Source organism: Stegodyphus dumicola, chromosome 4 (assembly GCF_044657685.1).
Source record: "Stegodyphus dumicola isolate Sdum_Otavi_A_Nest chromosome 4, ASM4465768v1".
In the NCBI taxonomy this organism is placed as follows: domain Eukaryota; kingdom Metazoa; phylum Arthropoda; class Arachnida; order Araneae; family Eresidae; genus Stegodyphus; species Stegodyphus dumicola.
In genome coordinates this window covers 28165874-28193607 of record NC_140771.1, presented here as the reverse complement: position 1 = coordinate 28193607, position 27734 = coordinate 28165874, and the positions used below count along the sequence as shown (strand labels likewise).

Here is a 27734-nt window from a genome sequence, read left to right as displayed (position 1 = left end):
GTATCGGCGTTTTGTTTCTTATCGAAAATCGAGCTGGAGAGTGTAAATTTTTGAAGATGGGAAATGTCTTTCCCTGTATTTGTTCATTTATTTGTCTTAAAATGATTGCGATTTGAACAGGGAAGTGTGTTAATTTGAGTGTGATTTTCTTTATCTTTCATTGTTAAAAGAAGTGGCTAGACGGTAGAATGAAACGATTAGTGGGCTTTGAAATTTCACCCATTTTTGTTTATTTAGGTTGGCCATTTTGCTGTGAAGAGAATTTCGGAGATTTTCAGGGATTTAGCTGATATGAAATAAATACGTTCAATTTATATTTTCTCCTGATTTCTCTCGCGATCGTTATTTTCCATATTTAAATAATATGAATATTCCTCAGTGTGTTAGAAGCAAATAGATAATACATTGAAAAGGAAAAATATGTGCTGCACTTATGTATCAAAATACCGTTCACTTAAACTCACCATTGGCCGAGATGATAGAACCGAACACATATAATTCGACCTGGGTTTTATTCCCAGCAATCGATATACGTGGGTGTTTGCGAGTTTTTAGCCCAAAGGGCGTTAGTTCAGTAGGACTATTAATTTGGTTTTGTCATTTTGTAGCGTTTCACTTTTCAAATTGTTGCCACCAAATATTAGAGCCCTGCTTTATGTTGAAAGAAATTAAAATATGAAGAATCTGCATGAATGTATGTATATTTCTCACATTGTGAAAAAACAACAGTACTGTAACGTTCCCCTTCTCTGAAGAACACTTGGTCACCTGCCCTAAGAGAAGGGACAGATAACCCTCTTCTTGCCTCGACCGGAAGAGGGGAGCGGACTTCCTCCCTGGTCGCAGGTGGGAGTAAGAAGAGATTGAGATGTGGAAGAGAAAAGAGCGGACGCTGGTTTGCGCGCTCTACTGTAGTGAAAATGTGTTTTTAAGTTTTCTAAAAAGTAATCTGTACATAGTTGTATATATAAGTAAATATTTAACCTAAAACAGGTCTTATTTATTTGACGAAGTTACGTCTATGGTGCAGTACCAAGAGATATCAAATATTGAGTAACCTAATCCTTCATTCGAGTTTGGGCATCTGGAAGCCCGACTTTGGAATTTGTTTTACTGTCTATTTCATATTTTGTAAAACTTAAACGAATTTTTAATTAACAAACTCGACGATTTCAAAGCGAGCAATGACAACACTATACGGGGAGGGGGACATCTCCAGCGCGAGAGACAGTGTATCGGAAATTCTAACATACGTTCTTTTAAAATTATTTTGTGATATTGCTGTTGAATTGAATTTTATGTTTTAAGTGCGAAGAACATGACATTTAATAAAGAAATGTAACTCACAAAACGTTTTAAAAAAGCTCTTTTAGGCGTAATATGAAATCTGAAAACTTTCAGACTTTTTAAAAACTTTATTTATTACTATTATTATTATTATTATTATTATTATTATTATTTTAGATTTGCAGTGCAAACATGAACGATTTTCCACGATGCTCTACGAAAGCATATGTTCCCATAGGCAACTAGCACTCGTTTGCTCTGCCGTACTGAAACAAAACATACATTTAAATGTTATCTTATTGAGCAGATAGGTGCATTAACAAATTTGAATACTTTATAAGTGTAACATTATATAGAAAGAATTTAGCATAAATTCTCGCGTGTGAAAAGTTTATGAGAATTTTTATTTTTAGCCTAAAGGGTCGTTAGATCCAAAGGGCAGTTAGTCTGAAAACGGCATTTTGCGTCGTTTCAATCTCTGTTTTGGTTCACTTTTCCAACTGCTACCACCAACTATTATCGCCATGTCTTATATTTAAAGAAACTAAATAAAGAAGAATCTGCATGAATTCATAAATATTTCTCGCAGTGTGAAAAAAGAACGGTACCTAGAGCCTTTAATTTTTGAACAACGTAGACCTCCACTCGAATTTGGGCATTCTGGAAGCCCGAATTTGGAATTTGTTTTATTATCGATTTCATATTTTGTAAAATTTTAACGAATTTTTGATTACCAAATTCAATGATTTCAAAGTGAACAGTGGCAACACTGTACATAAAAAATAAATTAAAAACATTATCTCCAGTGCGCGATACTATGTATCGGAAACTGTAATGATATGGCTGTTTTAAAATATTTTTTTATATTGGTGTTGAATATAATTTTATGTGGTTTAAGTGCGAAGAACATGCAAAGCCACAGTTCTTCCAAATTTATTTACTTGTCTACCATTACCACAATCACCGCAGGCATGACCTAACCTATATAGATGATGGAAATAGAATACCTCTTTGATATATGCAGGCTAATCATCGGAGCTCATATTTAAATTTACTGATTATGTGGTTAAACAAAAAGTGAATCTTTATGTTCATTTTGCAATAAAAATTCTTAAGCTGCCTCAAATATTTTTTTCTAATTAAACTGTTTAAAATTAGGTCCATCTATTTTTGGTGACCTCCCATTTCGGACGCTATCTTTATTATTGACAAGTCTTTTGTATGTACTGTATTAAAATATATTTTATGTCAAATATTTTAAACGCAACAAGCTCCCAAGCTTTAATTTTAAATGCTTGTATAATTGAATGTAAAAGATCTGCTTTTAAAAGATTCAGATATATTGATAAAATAATGAATTGGCTATAAAAAAGGAAGTTTAACATACATTTTAATCTTTAGAATTTCCTTATATTTCCTCTCACAGGAAAATAGAAATAGTGGAAAATAAAGGTATCAACCCTTAAAACCAAATTGTTATCTTATGTTTCAAAGTTATTTGAATTTTACAAAGCATTTTTCTAATGGAATCAAAACAGTGTTGCCAGGCACTGTGGTGTTTTGAAATATACCCTAGTAAAAAATCCCTTGCTATTCCCTGGAATGAGATGTACCGATATTACTTGTATTATATTCGCTATAGTAAGTGGTGGTGGTGGGGAATCGTATTAAGTTGATGGAAGTCCCCCCCCCCTCCCGAAACTTGCTTTGAATGCTTACTTATTGTCATGGTGAAAGGTTTTGGAGATAAGAAGATTAGTATAATTTGTTTTTTTATGAAGCTGAGTAATTTTCACCCGCGTGAGAAAATATGCCTGAAAAAGGCTGATGCGATGTATTGTAGCTACTATACACACATACCCCAAAAAGAGAGAGAGCCGCTTATTCTTATTTGTGTAGAGTACGTCACTTTAATGAATACGATATGTATGTTTCATTATTACATAAGCCTTCATGCTTGGTACCTTCTTCAACAATATCCGGCGTAAAAATGCAAAAATTATGTCGAAAGGTTAACACTTAATCATATTAATAATAAGTAAGAGCTTATGTAATTTCATTTGTATTGAGAAAATACTACGAAAGCGTAGAAGTTTAATTTTAAGTCGAGTGGAGAACTGCAGTCATTCGGATCGGTTATTATTATTATTTTTTTTTTCCTACGACCGTATAAAGCAAAGCTTGGTGTTCATTTTTGACGTATTTTAAATTTTCCCAGTGGATTGAGATAATATTCAGTAATACATAAAGTGTCAAATTGTAGAGAAATGTAATTGATGTTTTTTTAAAGTTGGAAGTCTGGTCTCAGATTTTCTAATAAAATGGTAATCGGTGTCGTATATTTTCGCGAATAATGTGTTTTTATAATATTCTGTCTGAGACCCAATTTTAAATATTTTCGCTTAAAGCATTTTAAGTGTTTTAATGAGTATTTATAAAACTTAGTAATAGGAAGACAACTTCGTTATTCGTTTCAGTTTTTAACAAATACTGGTTTCTACCATAAATTGTAATCTGTTTTTATTATCAGTTTTATTACGGCTGCACTATATTGTAGCTTCATACATGCAGTATTTTAACATATTTTTTTAATCTATGTATTTCCTATCTTTCATGGTTCTTTCCAAGGTCCTTAAAATATTGATTTCACCTCACCTTGATTTTTACTCTTCCGTTAGTGTTTCTTGTTTTCTACAGTTCTGCCAATGTTTCGGTCTTTTTTTCGGATCTGGGATGCAGTTGCAATGTCATTTTTGCTTAGTTTTAATTTTATATGTCGTTTTATAGATTATTTTATTATTTTATTCAGGATTCTCTTTCTTCCGTTTCAACCATTGGTTTGGTAGCTCGCTGGATTTTGTGCCAGAAATTGCTAAACAAACAAACAAACAATATATTTAGGGAGTGGTGATTTTTTTTTTTTTTTTTTTTTTTTTTTTTTTTTTTTTTTTTTAACTCAGGAAGTGAGAGAAGAAATGTTAAAAGCATTGCTGTGTATGAGCTCGTGAAAAATTCTAGTGAATGAGTATCCATAGAGTTTAATTAATTGCTCTCAGTTTACCTGCAGAGGGGAACAAACATTGAGTAATTGAGTCTGACCCTCGATATATGCTCTCATTTCATTTATTATGCAGTCTGCAGTTTAAAACTGCGCAAAATAAATAAAAAGAAGACTTGAGTCAGTGTTGTCAACATCAATATAATTTTTATTTATTTATTTTTTTTAGGATATTATTGCGCACGAAAGTATATTAACTATCTTGCCTTTACTCTTATTTTGTATTAAAATACTCTAATAGAAACTTTTATACCACAGGACAGTTTATCAGGTTCAATGTTTCTTCTAACCTTCTTCGGAAACATACAATGACCTGACTAGAACAGAGAGCTTACTAAAGCTATGTTCACTAATTGTAGTAAGTAGACAGGATACAGACGAAGGGTATACAAAACCCTTTATTTTTTTCTTTATATACAATGACTTCCGTACTTCGGAATACAATGACCCTCCACTCGGGGTCTAACTTAAAAGATATCAAAATAAAACTAAACTCTAATTTAACTTTAGAATAAGATTGGCCTTATAATAACAGAAAGCGTATGTAGCACAGAGACTGTGAACACTACAATACGTTTAATTTATCAAGAGGATTAAAACCTCTGGCCTGGAAGGCAAAGTAGCAACTGCGTAACTTCTAAGGTAAGCGGCCTGCTTCGAACTCACGGCTTCCTCTCTTCTGCTTGGCAAAAAGGCCACACTTAAATACCTGGCGTTCGCCAGACAACTTTGCATAAACTCCTTCACGCTTATAATTCTGGCCGGAAGTAGAAAATAAGAAGTGATAGTAAAGATTTAAAATAAAATAAACGTTAGTAAAACTTAAGATCCTTACAAGTTTTCATTATATCTGAAATTTTGTTTCGCATTATTTTATTATGATTTTAAAAAAAAAACTATAAAATAGTTTTACGTATTTATTTATTTTTAATTTTATGTTTTCTAAAGTTAAAATTTCATGTTTGCTTTTATGTATTGGACATTTGCATTAAATTGTATGTACATACAAAGGTGGTTTAAAAAAATTTTAAATAAATAGAATTCGCAAAGCACATTAAACAGTTTGGTTTTTAAATCTAACTGATATGTGTTAACTAACAAATAAAAAAGAAGGAGCGGGAGAAAATGTTACTAAATTTTAGACCGTAGGAAAGCTTTGTGTAAAAACTGGCTCGTTCAGTGATTTTCAGCCTGCTTTGTCTTACGTACCCCATTTTACCATTGCTAGAAGATTATCCCTTCTCTTCTTTCCCCAAGCTCAAACAATACGTATGTACAGCTATACTGTTAAAATCTGTGTGCGCCTGTCTGTTGTTTGTGGAATTATCTCCTCCGGAGCGAAGGGGAGTTGATTTTCGAGAGAGGTAAACCCCGGATTAAAAAAATTCGTAAGAAGCCATTTCGACCATTTTCATCTTCATACCACTTTAATCAGACGAGATATTAATTAAAAACTCTGAAAGCACTGATTTTTGCAGTCATTTTTCCGAGTGGCAACAGTCTCGGAAGATAAAAATGCTTTATTTCGAAAAGTGTTCCCACTGCTCCGCTTTCAAATCGTAGAGTTTGGCAGGAAAATGGAAATTGGAGCGATAAGAAAGTAAATTAACAAAAAATAATTGGTTAGAAACTGAAACATGAACTCCTCGCATCTATTACTTATGCATTTTTTCTTTCGGTAATAATTCATTGTGAAGCTGTGACATAATTTTTTGCTGAGGCTTCAATATTTGTGTTGCGTTTGGTAAATGGTAATGGATCAACGCTTCGTAACTAATATATCCAGTGGCATAACATAATCACAACTCTAAAATTTTGTGTCGGTAAAGACCATTTTAAGAATCTGACACAGTTTCGAGTGGCATTACCAGTTACAACGCTCGCGTAAATATTTATCACTTGCTTTTGGTACAAGATAATACAGGGAATTAGCCAAGTGAATAAAATATTATTTACGAGTGAATTCCGATGGATGTATGTATGCATTAAAATTCCTGTAAATGGAAATTCTTCTAGTTCAGAATTGTTCGATTTCCACTGGGATTGGATGTCTGGTATTCAAACCGTTTATTATATGATGATATTTGGTAGCTATCGAGATATCCTTCCCCCCCTCCCAAGATATGACACATTTATGTGGCGGATAGCCTGCTATGAAGTATCGAAGATCTCTTTTCGTAGATGCCATAAATACTTCCAGTAGTAAGTCTTTGCTGAATATCTCTTTAACGGTAACTACTTTCACGAGTAATACCGTTCGCAAGCCTGAAGTGAAAGAGATGATGTTTTAGTTTCTCGCATGTTGACGAAAATAACGCCGGCTATGGTTAAAGGCTTGCAAAAACCGACGCTTTATTATAAATGATAGCCGGAAGAGGATGAACGTGGAAGTTCCTCTCCCCCTTACCTCCATGCTTTTGATGCCGCAGTTAACGTGACGGGCGATATCCTTCATGGCGATCGAAACCCAGTGCTAGGGTGGGTATTGCTAACGGTCTTATCTCCTGAAGAGAGAACGGCATCATTTTTTCCCTTGTCGTCTTTTATGTATGGGCTTTTTTCAGCACCAGTGGCGGGAAGATGTGGCGATATCTAAAACCCGAACATTAAAAATGGTTCGTTTATTTATTTTCTTCTTCTTCTGCTCTCTCTGTCTCTTTTTCTTTCCCTTTCTGTGTTCCTACCTCACAGCGAACGGCAGTTATGGGTCCTCATCATCCGTGATATATTTAGTAATCGGATTGTTCGACGAAGGGTGATAAAAGTTGAAGCTGAACATTTCACCGTGTAATTATAGATATGGGCGCGTTAAATTGAATGAAGTAATAGGATGGAGTCTTAAAAACTGAGATTTATTGTCTGGTGTTGGCGTGGAAATGGGCACTGGTTTGAGTACGAGATGACCCTAGTCATCAAATGTTCCTCATTGAGTTTAAATGTACTTTTCCTATAATTATTTTTTCTGGTCGAATCGGAGAGACTGGCAAAGTAGACTTTTTGTCGAAATAAACAGACAAACTACGCAGTGCGAAGAGAATATAATGTTACGTTCCAGATATAGAACTGAATTTAAATTATGTGGCTTATTAATTTGTTTTAATTCATAACAGCCTAACCTGTGTGAAAGATAGTGCTTGTTTTGGATATTAAAAATAGGCGAAGTTTATAAATTCATCATGTTTTTTGTGAAAGTGTTATAGAAAAATCAACTTTGCCTTTTCAATTGCGAGTTAGATCACTGTTTTTCTAGTACTTGGCCAAGTATACTGATTAACCCGTTCCATTTGAGTCTTTAAAGTTTTGTTTCCAACTGAGGCTTTAACAGACAAAATCAGGTATTTTATTCGGAACTGAGCCCGATCTGAAAATATCCTTCCGCCTCATTTATTACACAGTCTGCGTTTTTATGTCTCCTTGTATAAGTAAAAGGAAATACACTACCTTACACTTAAAACGCAGCACCAAGAAGGAATGGCCGGAATGTGATGAAACTCGGCAAACAGAGAGAGAGAGAGAGAGACAGCAACGAACAATAAGTGATCTTTATTTCGAAATGATATGCATAACAGAGAGCGAGAAAAGCCGTCGGCTCAGTAAATTGTAGGAGCACCTTGAACGGCGATACACGAAGCAACACGTCTAGGTACAGAGCCAGTGAAACTACGGGTGCTGCCATGAGAAATGGGTCTCTATTCCTAGTCAACCATTTGCCACAATTTGTCTTTTGAACGCTTCAATAGCAGGGTCTGCAAATGGCCTCTAATTATATCTTAAATGTGTTTCGATGGTGAAATATCAGGAGAGAACCGGCTAGTGAAGCATATGTACACCTTGCAGAGCACAGTGGCTGATACGAGCAGTGTATGGTCGGGCGTTATCTCGCTGATAAAGGGCATTGCGCACTTCCTGAAGGTAGGAAGTGTTCCCAGCTGCAGTACATCATGCACATATCATTAGGCCGTTATAGTACCCTGAATATGAACTAGAGGTGACTTGGAATCGTACGCAGTTGCGCTCGAATCCCGATGCCGCGTTGTCGCGCGGTGGGGCGTTCCACAGTTGCTGCCGGATTTGATATGACTCCACGTCGACGCGACACTCGTACGGAGCGAATATCATTGCAGAAACATAAGCGTTACTCATCTGAGAACACGACCGTGTACCATTCCGTCGTCCACATCACTCAAGCCCGGCACCATTGCAGACGTTAGCGTCTATGCTTCGGGGTCAGTGGCAGTCTTCTTAACGAACGTTACGAGTGCAGGTCCCGAGCCACCAATCGACGGCAAATGGTTCTAGTCGACATGGGAACATCCAGGTTGTCTTCAATATGGTCTGCTGTTGCGCCACCGCTTGTCGGCGGAAGCATCGACCATGCGTGCTGACATTTGAATTTTTTCTTTGACGTTTGCTTGCTGATGTTTTCGTTTTGACGTTTGCGTTTGCATGCACGTGTTTTTTCCATGCGTGGTGACGTAACTCTGGCTGTACTGGTACCCTTCAAACTTGCCATATTTCCTTATCTCAACCATCGTCGCCACAGCCAGTGCACTGTGGCCGTGTCCAGGTATTTGTTAACTGAGTTTTGCCATATGGACCAACCTTCCTTTATCGGTGCGATCACCATGCCCCTCGTAAAATTGTCTGTCTGCTGGAAATGCTTACATTGACGACGGCTGGCATTCTCTGTTATAACACAACAAAAATTGAACATTCTGCAAGTTCCATGCTTATATCTTCTTCAAGGTGCGCTGGAGAGCTGCGAATTTCACATCATAACGCAGTGAGGTGCGCTTAGCGTAAAATTTGAATAATTTTTGGGCCACTCTTTCTTGGTGTTGCGTTTTCAACGTCAGGTAGTGTACAGTCAACATTCTGAACTTATATTTCCTTTGCAGTTAAAGAGCGTAAACCCACTGCTTATATTTTTACTGATCTCGTGTATGTTTTGATATTAAAAATGGAGGATCAAGAATCATGGATTCAGCGTCCTTTACATTTATCGAGGGAGTGAGAAACGAAGGCTAGGAAGGACAAACAAAAGATATTTCTGGTTTTAGGTTGGCATGGCGATAGAATCATCATGGTTGAGTTGGGTAAAGGCTCAATAGGGACATCACCCAAGTACTTAGAAAAGAATATTATTTATTTCTTACTAGTTTAAAAATTTTTCTAAAATCCATTCATAAAATAATTAATACGATATCTCAACCCAAGACATAGAACCTGCTGTATCATTTAAATACGAACCGAATAGAATTAATCAATTCGGAAATCGATGAAGGTATATGCTGCAGGTGCGGCTTTTATACTCTTGTATGTGTACCAGAACATTGGATCGACGGTGGCAAAACACAGAACCAAAATGCGTAAAACAAAGCGATGTCGCAAAGGATATCGGGAATTTGAGAAGCATCTTGCTGCAAGGAAAGTAAGCATCAAACAACCGACCAGATAAAACAATAAAATGGACTTAACTCCACAATCGATATCACAGCGCTGACACAGGAAACGACTACGAGACAAGGGGCTATAAAACAGACCTTAGGCGAGAGTATAAAAAGAAAATATTATGCCATGCAACGGGCAGAAGGCAAAGAAAAACAAATGGGAGGAAAAAAAAACTGCCACGAGGGCGACATCGTAACGACTGACTGGTTAAATGGTGTGTAATAGTACTAGTTGCACGTCTGTTCTTCGAAAACAAGGGAGCTAAGGTGATAAAAACGAAATTGAAGGAAAAGTTCTACATTCTTTTAACAGCATTTAGTACCCATAATGTTAAAAGGGGGGAATGAAAAAATAACCATTTTGAGGTCCTTCGCGAGAATATTTAGAAGCTCTGCAACTATTTTTTTTACGCATTTGAATGCTCACAATAATTTAACTGCTATTTTTAGTACTACCAATAAAAATGTAGTATTAGAAAGTATGATATAGCTGATAATCAAGTTTTGGAGTACTTTATCTCTGAAAAGCGGAGGATAGCATGCAACTGAAAATGATGTAATATTACAAAACACGAAAGAGTAGTTTATGTAGTGGAGCGTTTTAGATATAAATGTAGTTAGAAATCTACATTAGATTATTTATTGCAGCAAATAATGCTGCTTTAGCCTAGCAGGGAAAGAAATTTGCCAATTCATCTTTTCTCGCATTACTGTTTACTCAAAATAATGGCAATTCGTCCTCTTCAATTCGTCCTTCATTAGTAACACCTTCTGATACTGCTTCATCCGCGTCTGCTCACGCTGGAGTACATATAAATGTTTGCTCTTCTATTTATATTTCACTTGACAAAGCAGGAAATGGACTTTGAGTTACATGTAAAGCAGGTTAAGGACTTTACTTATCAACTATTATTTACTTCATTTATATAATCATTATTATTATTCAATGTTTTAGTGTATTTGTAAAACTTTTGCTACCAAAGTTTGAGCGTGAACGTTCGCCATTAGCCAAAGCACACCACGTGACCTTACTTACATTCATTTCCCATTCGTCGGTCTGCAACACGTAAATTCAATCCTAAAATTGAATTTTCAAGATTATTTTTCCATTTACGTAAATTATGAAAATGAAGTTTGAACATTAAATGAATTTATTTAAATGACTCATGCACCTGCAGTTAAATTTCTACAAAATTTTGCCTTAAGGTTCCGAAATTTTCGAAAAGAAACTTTCTCATTAGCTGGTTGGTAGTAATGTAGTAATATTTGAGTAATGTAATGTACTACATTTGAGGGATTATTTAAAAGTGCAATAGTTATAAAAGATACTAACACTTAATGTGAAACCAAATTTAAATTTTTACTTCTGTTATTTGAGTTTTATTGATGGTTTATTTCTGCTTAACAAGTTTCTTTAGCCGGCCGCAAAGGTTGAGATCTCTGCCATTCCTGCAGTGGAATATCATTGATTACCTTGGTACTTTTTTGGACGCATCAGAAATATGACATGAAGCTAAATCCTGTTTAAATATAAATGCTTCATTATCTCTGAAACGTTCATATGTTAAAGGTTCAATTTATACTGGAGTATTTCTTTTATATATTTTTGGCCATTTATATTCTTTTTAATCACACAAATTCTGCTCATACCGTGTAATGTCCTCTTATTCAGTTAACATAAGTTTTAGCCCAGTTGAACTTTTCTTCATTTCCTTGATGAATAGAAATGGAATTTTTTGTCCATTCTACCAAATACCAAATACGTGCAATCTGCATACAATAGCCCTTTTGCTTAGCTTCACGTTGGATCGCTCCATCTCTAGTGCACATCCAGTTGATTTTCTTAGATCACCTAGGCATAGTCTTTTACCTCTTCTGTCAGCGCATGGTGTGCACTTTTTTCCACAGTCTGGTTTTTTAGTGACTGACTGTCTCTATACTACTTCAAAATTGCATCGTATTTCTTCACAGCAGTAACATCATTCACTTAATAGTACTATTTTCCATTGCTCTGTAGGTGACCAATCAATTTTTTGCATCATTCCTTAATTTTATAGCGTTGAAAAGCTGAATAAATTCAAGACCACACATAAAAAGACTATCTTGGAAAGCATCTCAAATAACGTACTACACATGTCTTCCATAGTGTCATTAGTTGAATCCATGTAATTATCTGATTGGCTTATTGTCAAAATGAGATGGCACTTGCTTGGTTTTCTAAACGTCGAAATGAAGGAAATCTATTTCACATGAGCGTAAGCAAATTTTATTTATTTATTTTTTAAAAGCTGTTTGGCTATAATTTTTGACAGAATGCAGATAATTGAATAGAATTTGATGCATTATTTTGATTCAGTTATCTTTTATTGATATATAATTTTATGGTGTTATTACTCATAAACAGAATTGTGTGTTGAGCCATCAGAAAGATAAAATTTATCCAAAAGGTTTTCATAATTTTGGCCTCTATTGTTATGTATTTATTTCGTGTATTATGTTGCAGGTCTTGTGATTTTGAATGAATGACTGTTTGAATCTTTAAGATAACTCAGTTAGAATTTTATATGTGGTCAGGAAGCGTGTTTTGTGACAATTTTCGTCGCTTACCATCTTGGTGACGTTTTGAATGTTTCTTCCAAAAAATACATTTTTGAAACATAAGGAACGATTTATCTCGAAGCTTCCAGAAACACTAGGCAATCGAATAAATACAACTGCATTGGTGGAGCATCCAGTCAGTCAGTTCTGTTGTTTAAGGTTGTGTGACTGTATTGAGCTTTCTGAATATTAATTTAAAAGTTTGCTGTGTGAATGATTTCGGTGCTGTGCGAATATTCTTTGCTTGTTAAGAAGAAGAACTTTCTTTGTCGTTATTGAGCTAAATGTTTCATTTACTATAGAGTTATTTATTTCAATAAAGTTTCAATTTATTCTTGTTCATCTGGAATAGTTAGAAAAAAGTTCGTTGCGAACCCATAGCTTGCAACAGTATTTATTCAAGCGAAAGCATTTCGAGATTGTGTATAGAGGAATAAGAATGTGTCATGTGGAAAACTATACATATAAACGAAATTTCCTTCGAGTAAATTTATCTTAGAAAACTCAGAAGGGGAGAGAAAAAAATATTTGTGTTAGGAAAATCTGAAACGGAAATTCGATTTCGAAATTCCAGAACCCCCTGTGTAAGAACACATTTCTTTTGGCTGTGTCTGTAAACTCCTAGGTGAAAATGTACCAAAGGAGAACTTTTACAAATCTGAGAGGGAAATAAAGCATAAATTGTATTTTAAATCCCTTCCAGCTTTCCCGAAAGTTTTCTTAAGCAGTAATTTTACTCAGTTTTGCTAAGTTATGGTGCATAAAAATTTATTTCCCCCTCCCCCGTCCTGTTTGTGAATAAGAGGGAAGAAATGTACGATCAGGATCTGAATTTTTCAAGCAGATAAATCTATATATTATACTGTTATCGAGTATTCTCCATAGACTACTATTTGGTTGGTGGAAAAAATCTTTAAGCGAGGTGATTTCAAATGTATCCGTATGAAAGTAAAAAATGGGAATGTTTTGGGAATAATTTGGTGGGACGGGAATGCAGAAAAAGTCACTTTTGTTGAGGAAATTGACAGATAACCGAATATTTTGAAACAGTTACATGGAGAAAGACATTTATCATAGAAAATGGCAAATTAGAAAAATGGCATTAATTTGAACTTATTTATAATTCCAACCCCCTTCTGGAAAGTATTTCAGAAACTCTGCTTTATCAATCAAGGTTCTCAAGAATCGCTAGAATCAAGGTTCTCAAGAATCGCTAAGGGTGGCTGAATCCGGAAGCATATTCAAATGCTTCATTTCAGTGAGAATTCAAATGCTTCATTTTCTCTAAGAAAACGTACCTTTAAAATGTTACCTTTATTTTAGTCATAGTTAATGATATTATATTTGTTGAAATATGATGAAATTTTTAAATTATCCAATAAAAATTTTGGTGCACAGATTGCTCTTAAAATCGCCAACTTGGCAACGCTCAACAAAAGGATTAATTTTTCAAAAAGGAAGAAACTTTTTTTTTTATGTAGCAAAAGAGAATGATTTCAAAAGGTAACGCGAGTATCTTCCAAGAAACTTTTTTAAAATGCAGATTTGGCAAATATTGTCTTGGCCCTCTTACAAAAACATTGCAGAATCACTTATTCCCCCCCCCTAAGATAATAAAAATAGAACAAATTACTTCAAAATTAGGAAAAATTAAAAAATTGTCACAAAAAAAATAGCATAACGTTTGACCATTAAATTATAGTTATTTTGTAGGTGTTCTAAAATCATTGCGTTGTAAATAAGTGTCATTGATCGTCGGCGATGCATAAGTTCTTTCATTTACGTTCCTTCTTATAGAAATTTGTTGCGCTGTATAATTGTTTGTTAATAATTGTTATTTAATGCAAGTTAGTTTGTTTAAAAAGCTATTTTATTTTTAGGTTTCTCAATGACATTTGCAGCATGTGTTGTTTGATATTTTTAGTGTTAGAGATAGTTATTTCTTATGCCATTATAGTAAATAAGTTGCTTGTTAAATTTTTTATTTATTCTTTCCCGTTTGCATGCAAAATAATACGTAATGGTTAAATTGAAATCTTTTAGTGATGAATTAATGCAGTTTACTTACTCCTTTTGTCTTTCTTTCTCTTATTTTTTTTAATTGCATCAATAGTTTTCTTTTTAAATTTTTAATTTTTTTTCCTCCTGTTAATGCCATTTCACGTTTAAAAGAAGAAACAGATACCCGATTATGTTAAAGTTGAAATTGTTTTGTAATTGCTTTAATTTTGATTCATTAAGTTTAATTGCGGATAATACTTTGAATATAGTAGGTATTATGGTAGAAGTAGATACACATTTAAGAAAATAAATAAAAGGCTTGTCTAATTTTTTTTATATTTTAAAATTCTTTAAAAATTCTTTGAATTGTTAGTCTGTTATTTTAGATTCACGAATTCGAAAGAACGCATGATAATTTAATTAGGTCTTAACCAGAAATCTGAATAATCCATTAAAACCATTATATAATGAATGCCACTTGCAGCGAAATTGTGGTCGAAAACCATAACAGAAGCTAAGCAGAAATTCTACTCAAAACTGTCTAACAGTATCTACTAAAATTGATATTACACCTAAAAAATTTAGTCTGCACTTCACTTCCAAAGTTATTCTTACGGAATTTAAATTATTTGAAAGCCAGAAACTGCATAAAATAGTGCAATGCATATTGCATTAAAATCAATTAACTATTTTCCTTCCTTGAATAAAACGAGGAGACAAGGAAAAAAGAGGCTTTTATCTTCTAAACCAGTCACGTGAATTGTTCCGTTTAAAAAGGTCGAAGACGCACAGAAAGTTATTCCGATCGATGATTTAATTAATGAAGGAAAGTATCTGCATTCGTCATATCGTTAGAGCAGACACCCTTAATCGCAGATGAATGCTCCAAGGAGTCAAAAACTTCATCGACACAAAAGAAAAGAAATAATTTTCATTGCGATTTATTGAGTCCAAAAGTGCCATCTTTCCTTTCCACTTAAGCGAGCAATAAAAAAGCCAAATTTATGAGCGAGCAGTTCGATGGCTTGTTATCCTATTGGTCTCATTCCGAGCTTTCAACTTGAATAGAGTTAACAATGAATGAGTACATGTTAACTCCATTGAAATTCTTCTTTTATAATTATTACCTTCACCAGCTTGCGGTGCTGTTCCAGTTCAGCCTGTAGCCACCAGATTTTGAAATTACATAGTCCTCCACCCGAACATATACACCTCGAAGCCCGAATTTCGATTTTATGTATTTTTTAAAAAATATTTCGTAAGAATTTAATAAATTTTTAGTTAAACTCAGCGATTTGAAAAGGAGCAGTGGCACACTGTTCGAAATAAATCATTTTTATCTCCAGCGCTTCAGACTGTTGCCATTCGGCAAAATGTAGTCTTTCAATTTTAATCAACAAATTCGACTATTTAAAAGCAGTGTATTGCTACTGGTTGAAATAAAATACTTTTATCTTCGACGCGTTCCCAAGTAGCACGGCAACGTTGTAATGACGTTGCATGTTCCAAATGTCATGTTCCAAAATGTAGTAGTAGATACACATTTAAGAAAATTGTTGCAATATGTCGTCTTTAAGACCCCCAAATGTCCGCGAAACTCCACTGTTTTGCAACCGCTGCAAAGATGTCTTTGTTACCTCTTTGCAGATGAGGTTTTTGTCGCATAGACGTCGTTATTGCGTCTTTCTCAGGTTATATTTTGTTTGCGTTTCACAATAAATATATATAATGTTAGTTTCTGATATTTTTATTTAGTTCTGTGAAAATTGATTGAATTTTTCATTATATTCTTAGATAATTTTTAATATTTTATGAACGGTATTTGTAAATGAAGGATACTTGATTTCTTTGCTGCACTAGTTTCTTGATCACGCATTAGTTAATTTTTCAATATTCATTTGTATTCAAAATTGAGTACTATGTTTAATAATCACTTACAAATTAGTTTTTTGAGCTTAATAATATATTTAAGTTATTTTACTTCATGTGTTACCAAGTTTAAGGAAAATCAAATATACATACAAAAAGGAAAGTAAAAATACTTGGTATAGTAGCAGTAATTGAATAGCGTTTCATAGTTTGTGGGAAATGGTTTTATTAATTATCCTGAAGATAAAACATTATACATTAGAAAATGAAAAAAAGGATAACCGACTTTTTTTTTTATGAAATTTTGATCTCACTGCTAGTGGTTTAATTCTCTTGTAAATATTGTTCTTTAATATCATTTATAATTTTGTTTATTCATTTCTAACGACGTTTATGCTTCCATTATTCACGGTATGTTCTTTTCATTTTGAGAAGCGATTAATTTACAAAACCGAAAGAGCTTATTCTCCAGAATAAAAGTTTAGAAATACGGGTAAATTGCTAACAATATATTTCTATTAATTGTATTATGCCTTCTTCTTCTCCCCCCCCCTTTTTTTTTTAATATTTGCCTTCGGATTAGCCATGGTTTGCTTAAAATGGGAATACCAAACAACAGGCAGCTATTGATATTATTCCAAAGTAAATTATTCCCCTATATAGACTTTGGGCATTACGTAATTAATAAAATAAAAAAAGGTTTATTATTATTAAAAGCTTAGTTGTACATTTTTTCAGTTAATCGCTTGCGCATGAGGCTTGAAGTAGATATTTCGTGCGATGGAATTAGCAGCAATTTCTGTTCCTCTAGGAGACGAAATCTGCGCGTTGAGAATAACACTCTTTTCAAAGCGTTTTTGAAAAATTCTTATAACTCTTTCCCATATTTTTCCTCCTGAATATTTTGTGATTGTTTAAAATGTGTTCGAAATTTGCAATGTACTTTAGTAAATATCTTTAACAGAATTGCTTCCCCTTCGGAAAAAGCATATTTTTCTACCTTTGTTACTTGTTTTCTTATGTTAAAATTATAAAGCTGGTTAAAATATTTAAAAAAATTTTTATTCGATGTCTGTCTTCATCGGATTTTTGAATATCTTCGGAGTTTCTGTAATCCTGGATTACAGTTACAGAGACTGTGGTCCTCTAATTGCGCGATCACGTGGATACTGTAAGTTTTGTTGCTGATTTTAAAATTATTTTTGAAATTTTTTTTATTAACTAAGAACTTTCAAGAAAATATATTACTTGTTTGAGAGACCTAGATGATTAATTGAATCAAGTGGTATCGAAAAAATTTTCTTTTCTTGAAAGTTATATTTTATTTAAAGCATTGAAGCTTGTAGAATAGAACTGTAGATTCATAAAAGTCGGTTTTGATTTACTTCTCTCTTCGGGCGATGATAAGTGTTCTTCATCCATTGTATCGAGTGACAGGTTATTACTTAATCCTACCCCAAAATTCTTCCGTGGTCGCTCTTAATAATCCGGTCAGGCAAAAACAAAAATGATATAAAAATTCCTCATTTGCGACTCATTCTTCTCTTTGACAGAAATTTAATTTAGTCATTTCGTTGCCTCTTCCTTCCCCTCTTCCTTCTCTCTTCACGGAAAAGAAAAGGAAAAATGCGGCAAAAAGACCCTGTCCGAAACGTTTAATGTCTGTGAAAATTCGTTAAAAATTCGGCAAGTGAGTGATCCATCCATCAGAACGTAAAGCAATAAAGAGAAGATGCAGATTGTTGAGTGGTGCGCTCACGGAGTGGAGTGGAAGAGGCACGCGGCTGCTTCTCGTGACCCACCTTTTATGTCAGCTCTTTGGTGAGAAGATGGATCGCCTGTTTATGAAAATTTGCTTATTATTAGTGCTACTATTTCGAGCAGGACTGTCTTTTAATTTGAAAAATTGCTCTAGTTTCTGAACTCTATCCATATGCTGCAAAGAGATGTATAGAGTCCAACCACTGCGGCATCAAATTTGTTAATAAAATTTTTAAGCAAACTTTCCTCTGCGACCCATGATTCACGAAATCTGGCTCTTTGGAGCTAGCAAAGAGTTGCTGATTATTGTGAACGTAGAACATTCTCCTTTTTAAAATTCCACAATGCAGTTAGAGCCAGTGATCGAAAGTAGTTTCAGGGAAAATTTATGCTCTCAGGAAGATTCGAAACAAAAGATTTTCGATCCTGTATTACGGTATTTTCGGATAACTAATGACGTGAATAATCCATTAATTCCTGCCATAAAAATTATTCTTTCATTAATATAATTTTTACAGTCAACATTTTATATCGAGCCCTCCCATCCAGCATAAGGATATCGTCATGGAAGATCACTTTAGAGAAAATGTATTTATTTCATTTCCATCAGCTGTGGGAAATCAAAACTTTTTTAAGAAACTTTGCAAGAGAATGCCATAACTTCGGGTCTTTGGCTTCCGATGTAACAGTGAATAATTTTACTTTTCAAGTACCATTTAACTTGAAATAGAAATCATTGCACGGCACATTATTTTAGCCATCATTAATTTCATTATTAAGTAAATTTCGTTAGTGTACATATAGTAATTTTAAGCAATTAAACCTGTTAAATCTACTTTCAACTCCTCGTTGAAAGAAACTTTCGAAACGTACGCATAAAAATGACCGGGGAGGAAGATATTTAAACTTATTGACAGCAAAATGTTAAGATTTTCAGATTGAGGTTTATTCAAATAACTGTAATATTTTGAAGTTATTATTATTCCTTAATAACTTATTTTTAACTTAAAAGAAATGTACGAAAACTTCCCAAGAGGGAGAGAACTGGAGAATAAACAATGAAATCTCTTCTCTTTCTTTTATTTATTACATTTTATTTACGAGGCATATAGATGAAGTAATGTTTGCATGTAAATAATTATAAATTTCTTTGTTTCTTACTATACCTTTCAGCTACAAACCCTCATGACGTTTCGATTTTCATAAAGTTTGTAATTTTGAAGGAAAATTACTAGTATCGGCATCACAAATTGAAAATACTCATCGACAGTCCGATTCGTTACGTAGATTTATAAATTTTCAATTACGGTTAAATGTAAATGTACTCCGAAAGATGGCGATTATTTCTGAGAATATTTATTTTTTTGCGAGTGCTAATAAAAGTAATATGGATCTTGTATAAAGATTATATATTGTATAAAAATCGTGTATAAAGATTTATATCACAGTGTCAATTATTTAACTCCGTTTCCAGATTTTTCGAGTTACGTTCTTTTCTGTACTGAAAATAATTGTAGATTGAAAGTGAGGAGCTGCATTCTTATGCTATGTTGTATACCGTTGTTATACGGGATGCAAAAATTCTGTTACATAAATGGGAAAAATTTGTAACCTTTCGCAACGGTTGTTGTTATATAACAGCCCTTATAACGAGTGTCAAGTATATTGCATTATATTTAGACGCAAAAGGTACTGTCATAAAGTAAAGCTCTTTTGCCGTTATTTGTTGTATCGTGTTTCTGAAGAACAGAATGTTCTGAGGAAACTGTTATATCGTGTTAGTGTTTGAAGAATAGAATGATCTGAAGAAACTATCTTTTCATGCACCGTAACCTGAACGCCTTTTACCTCCCTCTAAATACTGCAAAATTCTAATAATTCTTATCTTAAAAATTTTAAAAAAGAGTTAGGTGCGTTATTTTCGGAAAACACACTATTTTTCACTTATTGTAATGCTATCTAATTTACATATTTCTTCAGAAGCTGCTGGGTTATATATCATTCTAAACGAGAGAAATGAATACTTTTGAGATATATGCGCAGTCCATAAATCTCTGATAACAGTTTCTAGTCAACCCAACGTTCTATCGTTTGTTTTCAATATATATTCAGAGTTTCGCCGGGGAAAAACTGATCTGCTTCTGTAGGAAGAAAAGTATACAAAGAAAGGTTTCTTTGTGTACTTTGTAATCTGTGCTCCTTTTTCACCCTCCCCTTTTCCATTATTTATTCGAATTGCAAATAATTGTTACGAGGTTGGCTGTATTTTCTTTCCGAAACTCAAGCTTAGTTGATTTATGTTGTATTTGATAGTAATTATTTGATTTCATGCTGCAGCCCAGAGAGGTATCTACGTATTATTTATTCGTAATTGTGTTTCGAATGTTTAGAGAAATTCGGTTACGGTAATATTGTATTGTGTTTGAAAATTTTACAACGCTTTCGTATTTTCGTTAGATGTTTCGAAATCGCGCTCTGCAGCACATAGCAAAACGTAATGTAGTACGATGCCTTAATATTTTTAATATTTTGTTTAATTCCAAGATTGGATGTATTAATGGAGTAGAAAATGTTTCCAGCAACGTTGAGGATAGATTGCATGTATATGTGTGAAGAGGTGTCCGCCGATAACGCGGCAAAAACATCGCGGAGAAAACAACGCAAGGAGAAAACGTCGTGCTACAAAATATCGTGGGAGAAAACATCCCAAAGAGAAAACATCGCAGTTCTAAAACATCGTGGTACAAAACATCGTCGTCGAAAATAATGCGGTTCAAAAACTTCGCAGTTTAAAAACATCGTCGTCGAAAATATCGTGGTAAAAAATAAAGTATGTACAAATGATCGCATGACGATAACATTGCAGACATGCTTTTTTCAGGTTTTAATAATTGTAAATGGATATTCCCATAATGATTTGTGAGCGCAAGATGTAAAGAAGGATAATTTTTACTTTCACATTTTTTATTAACTAATAAATTTTTGCTGAAAAAGTAAGAAGGAAACTTAAACATAGAAAATTAAATGCAACTTATAGATTATACTTTTCATGAAAAATTACCAGTTAAAACTTTATAAAAAATGATTTATTAATGGCCTTTGTTAGTTAACTATGTCGGTTTAAAATTCTATTAAGTGCTATAAGTTGCATTTATTTTCTATGCTTAAGTTTCCTTCTTACTTTATCAGAAAAAATTTATTAATTAATAAATAGTTCGAAAGTAAAAATTATCCTTCTTTCCATCTTACGCTCACAAATCATTATGGGAATATCCATTTACAGTTATTAAAGCCTGAATAAAGCATGTCTGCGATGTTATCGTCATGCGATGATTTGTGGATACTTTATTTTTTACCACGATATTTTCGACGACGATGTTTTTAAACTGTGAAATTTTTGAACCGCTTTATTTTCGACGACGATGTTTTGTACCACGATGTTTTAGAACTGCGATATATTTTCTCCCACGATGTTTTGTAGCACAACGTTTTTGCCTTGCGTTGTTTTCTCCGCGACGTTTTCGTTCGCGATGTTTTTGCCGCGATTTTTTCGGCTGTAACCGTGTGAAGAGGGAACGATTAGAAAAAGCTGTGAAATGGCAAAAATATATGTGTTAGAATTTTGATATTAAATATAAACTGATAAAAATGATTTAATACTGAATTTTAAACGACGAATCTGCGTAGGGTGAAATGACGAATGGAGGGGAATATTTTATAGGATAACTTTGGGTATTTAGAGTAATTAATGTCCTAGATTTATATCCCGTGCTCTTAGCATAGACGTTTTCGTTGTTGGTGATCCGGTGTGCAACTTTTTTATAGCTGTTCGATAGAACGCCACATGAGCATTATTCCCTTTATTCTTAACAGTATGGACACTGGCGTCTAAATCTGGTGAAAATAAAACAACTGGGTTGATTTTATGCCTCTGAATCAGCAGAATATATCTAGTAGTTTGGGTCTTATTTGGCTGTCCTAAATATAGTAAAATGCAGCGTTTCTTCATAAAGATGCGCCGTAGAAGCATCTTTATGAGACCTTTTTGAACAGTGGCCGAATTGGATAAAAGTACCGGCACTGTAATGGCGGATCCATATTACGAAGTAGTTCCCCTTTGTGAATTATTTAAATCGATAATTACTGAAACCTAAGTTTTAATATGTAATATATATATATATACATATATATATTATAAGCTAGGTTGTAAGTACAATACTAAAAAGACATATATATAAAAGTAGCAAGACAACATGAATTAGAGAGACCTTAGTGTTCAAGAATTTTGCGCATTGAGCTGCAAAATTTTTAACAGTAAGAGGAACGTTTAAAATCTTATGCTAAAAAATACATTTGACTCTGTAGTTCCTTAGCAAAAATGTAAAATCATTCAATAACGAGAAACAATAACAAAGTAGTAAAAGCAATCTCGTAAAAACTAAATGTTACAATTACAAGTCGAGATGATTTCAAAATCAAAAAGGGTGAGAAAAAATTAATAGATTTTAACTCACAAATAATTTTAAAAGGATGTTTGTAAAATTTAAACATATTACAAAAATACTTGATATGTACAGAAAATTGCAACAAATGGTAAATAGCTCAATTCGAGGTTTGAGCCAGATTTATTAAGGGAAAAGCAGCTCAAAACTCGAATCAAGTTAATACCTATAGCGCGTTTCATCAAACGATAATGACTGGGACTATAAACGCAATTTAACTACTAGAAAATTCCAACTTGATAATCTAAAAAAGTAAGGTAAGTCTCTATATCGCTCTTTTCCCAACGCGCTTAATTTAAATTGAAAATGTAAAACTTGCTATTTAACAAGAAAAAGCTTTACAAGAAAGCTCAGTTATGCAAAGGTACAATTAAAACAAAATAGCTAAAAGGCTATTTACGAGCTGTAATTTAAATTGTAAATGTAAAACTTACTATTAAGCTACCCCTGCCCCCCAAAAAAAAAAACACTGTACACGAAAGCCTAGTTAGGCAAATGTACAATTAAAATAATAAAAAGCTTTATTAGTGTAAAAATTACACAATTTTAAGGGATAACCCTCTAATTTGAAAATTATAAACTTTAAGAAGAACAAACAAACAAAAAAAAAAAAAAAAAAAAAAAAAAAAAAAAACGTAATAAAAACGTATTGAAATGGGTCTTGGAAAGGCCGAAGAATAAAACAAAATAAGACGAAATATATTTACGTCCAAAGGTGTGGTATGTTAAACATAAAATGATCAAAGTAGCTGCACAGGGTTGCCACACTAGCGGAAGTTCAGTCTGTCTCAACGAGATGGTATACTGTTATATGAAGTCGTTGGTCTGTCTATCATAAGAAAACCTCTCGCCAGTTAGTCTGCAGCTGTCTGTTGCCGTAGAAACGAGCCTTGGCCCATTTTCCGTAGGAGTGTCTTGAAGATTTACGTTTCAGTTTGCCATCTTGGCGCATTTAAAGATGAATTGGCAACCCTTGGTTCATCCCTATGTGAAATATACTAGCCCTGTTGCTATAGCGACCGCCACTAGCTAGACACTGTGGCGGGATCTGTTCTTCTGGTAGACAGACAATACCCGATACCAAGTTAGATTGAGAGTAATGTATCTAACAACAGAGAGAACAAACGATACCGCTGTAATCCTTCTCAAATAACGATGCAAAACGTACGATTCATAGTCACACATTTTTCAGTCTGGTGCGATATGGAACCCACATAAAAATTTTCAATAGAAAAATAAACTAATTCTCTCTCATTATATCAGCAAAAATTACACGCAGATTTTAATGATTTTCGTCTTTCTAATCAAATGGTCGTAAAAGCTCAAGTTCAATCCATTATTTCATCTATATTAAATTTTAGTCGATTAAATGTGGCAAAAAATTTATCAGAAATCAATAACGCGCACAAACACACAGACATTCTTCTTTATATATTAAGATTTTGTAAAAATTATAAATTTTTGGCTAAGTTTGGTGAAGATATCTATTGTAGTGACTGAGTTATTAGTGAACAAACACACAGACTTTCTTCTTTATATATATATATAGGTATATATTTATACATTTAACCTGTAGTGTTGTATTATTGTCTGCATAAATAAGGGAGTGGAACCCATGAAATTGATAACAGGTAAAAATGGAATCTGCAGGAATGGGAAAACTGTGTTTCTCTAGGCTTTGAGGCTTTGGTTATCGCGTTTAGCCAGAGTCATTCGATATCTTTGAATTCAGTGTAACTAAATCAGCAACTGGCAATGATGTTAAATAATATCCCATTTGCAGTTATTATCAGAAATTCTAAATAGTACCTGTACAGATTGTTACTATGAATTATGCCAGTGAGATTACACGCTGCTAATTTATTTACCTTTAGTATGGCTTATGATGTATCTTTTCTAGTCATCTTTGAGTTATTCTCATTAAAGGTGTGATCACTAGTATTAATCTCATTGGATTTAATATAATTATCACGCACTATACATCTCGTTTATCGTAACTAAATAATCTGCGCACTTATGCAGCAACTAGTAATGCCATTTCATTTAATTATTGACGCACTGATGTTAATAAGAGCATGTAAGGAAACACGGCTCTTTATCTGTATTTGCAGGTATGGTGTTACCTGCGAGTTGTCTAAACTCATCTTGAGGATTCAATCGCATATCCTTAATGACTTTAAACGCATTGATTTAAGAGAAAAAGGGGGAAAAAATTATGAGGGTATATTTACATAAGAAATACGTCATTCGTAAAATTTCAAAGTTCCAAAGCTTTCGTGAGCTGCCTATCGTTTCTTCGGATGCTGTTCACCTTGTCCATTGTTTTTATTTCTCTGTGTTTCCAATTTCGCTCGTGTAGACTTCGTGCTGCTATGTTAGTTCTGAGTTTTCATTGGTCGTAACAGTAATTACACGGCAAATTGTTCAAATTAGCAATTTGTTATTATAAATTGCCTAATTCATCCGGTTATATTACGATATTGCATTAATGCTGATACACTGAAGGTGTTTTGCAAGAAATAGTTCAGTATATATGAAAGTGAAGGTGTGTCCCGAGGTTACTTGATTTTCGTAATAAAAGCTGTAGAGAAATTTTGAATTCTGGGATTTATTCATACAGGATCTGAAAAAGATCTGTTCGATTTATAAAAATAAAATGCTCAACGGATATTATGTTGCCATAATACAAAATACTTTTCATTTTGTCATAATTTGGTTTTAAAAGTAATATTGTCTGAACACTTGCTATCGCGAAATCTGTACTCCGTGAATCTATTGTCTTACATTATTTAATATTAAAAAAAAGAGAGAATGTCAGAAGCAGGATCTGGTGACAGAGTCCGCCATGCATTATCAGAATTATCTATTTCTGGACGATAATTAAAAGCTGCAGAATTAAAATACTAACCAAAACAATGAACTGTAAAATGGGGCTTATTTCATAATGGGGCTGCATCGCTTTTTATTATAAGCTTAGAAAGAGAAACCTTAGTTAGTGTGTCTAAGCATAATAGTGTTTATGTCTTCTAAGACGAGTTTCAAAGCTCGGAGAAAGCCTTTCTTGATGGCGTGGACACATTTACACCGGAGCACCATTATGCGAATTAAGTTTTTGTTTTTCGTTCTAATTCATATGGAAATTCTACTTGGATAACCGTGGTTCGGCATAAAGTATTTGAAATCTCCCCCCAACGTGTGAAACTGATCTGTGTAAAATTGCGAGCATTCTTATAAAGGTTTTGTTTTTCCGAGTAGTGGTGGCTTACATAAAGATGCTGTTATCTTTGACGAAGCAGATTATAAAAGTTTCGTAGGAGACTTTTAAGGTGAAGTTCCTCGGAAGCTTTTAAAGCAAAATATTAATCTTGATTTTACTTTACCATCATACAGAACGATATTGCCATTTTTGTCGTTTGTTTATTTTGAAGATATCGTCCAAAATGTTTCGCCTTTTGAGCTACACGTGCTGGAGCCTTATCTCAAATTCAGCCTTGCAATGACTATATAGTCATCGTCTTTGGCATTGTCACGAATACAAAAAGAGGTACAGCACGCAATGCTTAACATGTGGTTGAGGCTGCGCTAGTGTAGAGCTCATAAGGAGGATATTATTTTTGAAACACAAAATGGCAGACGATATTCTGCATGATTATAAATTAAAATCTGGAATAGGGTCTTTGTTGCAGGGAAATCTTTCTGCGGGACAGGGACATTCTCCTGGAAAAAATATGCTTTAACATAGCTTCTCCAACACACATACTGTTTTAGCAAGATGCACAGCGCAAGGCTGTTAATCTGCATTGGAGGTATAATGTTATCTGGCGATCCTATTCTTTACCATCTCGTTTTCTTTTTGTTTACCTTGCGCCTTGATTATCCTAAGCTCTGTATTCTGTCTTCCTTTTGCTGGCGGGAAATGGGGCGACTTTTTGTTAAAGGAACCGTAATTAAGTATCGATTGAAGAGTGCGAAGAGTGCTTCTGTTATTTTCTTTGCCGTTGAAGCATGCGGGGTATACTAGTTGGTTACAGGGCTGGAGGAGAATGCTGTATTGATAAAGGTAAAACTAGCATTCGCACATTTGCAGTAAAGCCGAAGTTGTCAAATATGTAGACGTCAATAACGTCTTTAGCTGAGTCTTTCCAAAACCAATACTTTTTACATTAAATTGCGATATTTTACGTGGCGAGACATGAAGCTGCCTTGCATTTATTATTTCCCAGGATCAACAGATGTTGCCATTGCATGAAACAAATATCTAAAATTTAACTTTCATACGGTCTCGCGCATAGTAAATTTCTAGGTTATAGGCTTCGAAATTTTATATTATGTATATTAGACAATATAAAATCCAAAATTATATACTCTCCCGGTAAAACTGAAAAACACACATATCTCGATCTTCCGAAAAATACACATCCTGCTCGTTTTTCATTTGTATGGATTACTATCATCTCTTTTAAATACATATTTTTGGAGGAGTTGCTATTAAAACTTGATATTTAATTCCTTTTTCTAAATTTTTAATATATTTTGTATCAAAATCATGTTGTTACTAGTTTAATAATTTGAATTATGAAATATAAAGTGGCTTATGATAAAGCAATAAGATTATCCCTCTAAATAGTACAAAATGAGTAAAATCATTTTCTTTCCTGTGAAAATCATATTTGCCCGTTTGGAGTGCTTTTGAATTTGCATCTGTGCGCGGCCAAAATCTTCCTGGTGTTTCGTATTTCAGGATTTGTAACTAAAAGAAACATTTTTTTATTGTACGCGCTATAAGATGAGAAAAATCATCTTAAATTTTGGTACCTTTTTTTGTTTGTTTTCTGGCCTTAATTATGTTTTTCTCTTCTTTTCAGGTAAGAATTCTTGCAATGCTGTTATTACTTCCCTTGTGTATGTTGCCCTTATCTAGTAGTTTTCCGTAAAACTCCTCAGAAATTAAACATAACATTTAAGAAAAGTGAAATGTAAATTGCTTTCTTTAAAAAGGTAAGTGCTCTTTGTATTTTTATCCTTTGCTAGTTATGCCCTGCTTATTAAAGTTGGGAACTTCAGTAAGAGACTTGAATGGTTTTTGAAATTATGCTGTATAAAAGCAGCTGCAAGGCGGTGATATTAGAATATGCTTTAGAACTCCGAATAAATTGGAAGGAAGAATTTTCGAATAACGTTCCCCTCCCCCAATAGTCTGTATTTAGG

At 33.7% G+C, this 27734-nt stretch overlaps 1 protein-coding gene across 1 annotated transcript in view; it reads left to right on the top strand.

Moving 5' to 3' along the window:
* Positions 1-27734, top strand: part of LOC118183739 (neural-cadherin-like) — a 544211-nt gene that overhangs the window by 224486 nt on the left and 291991 nt on the right. The window lies entirely within an intron of this gene.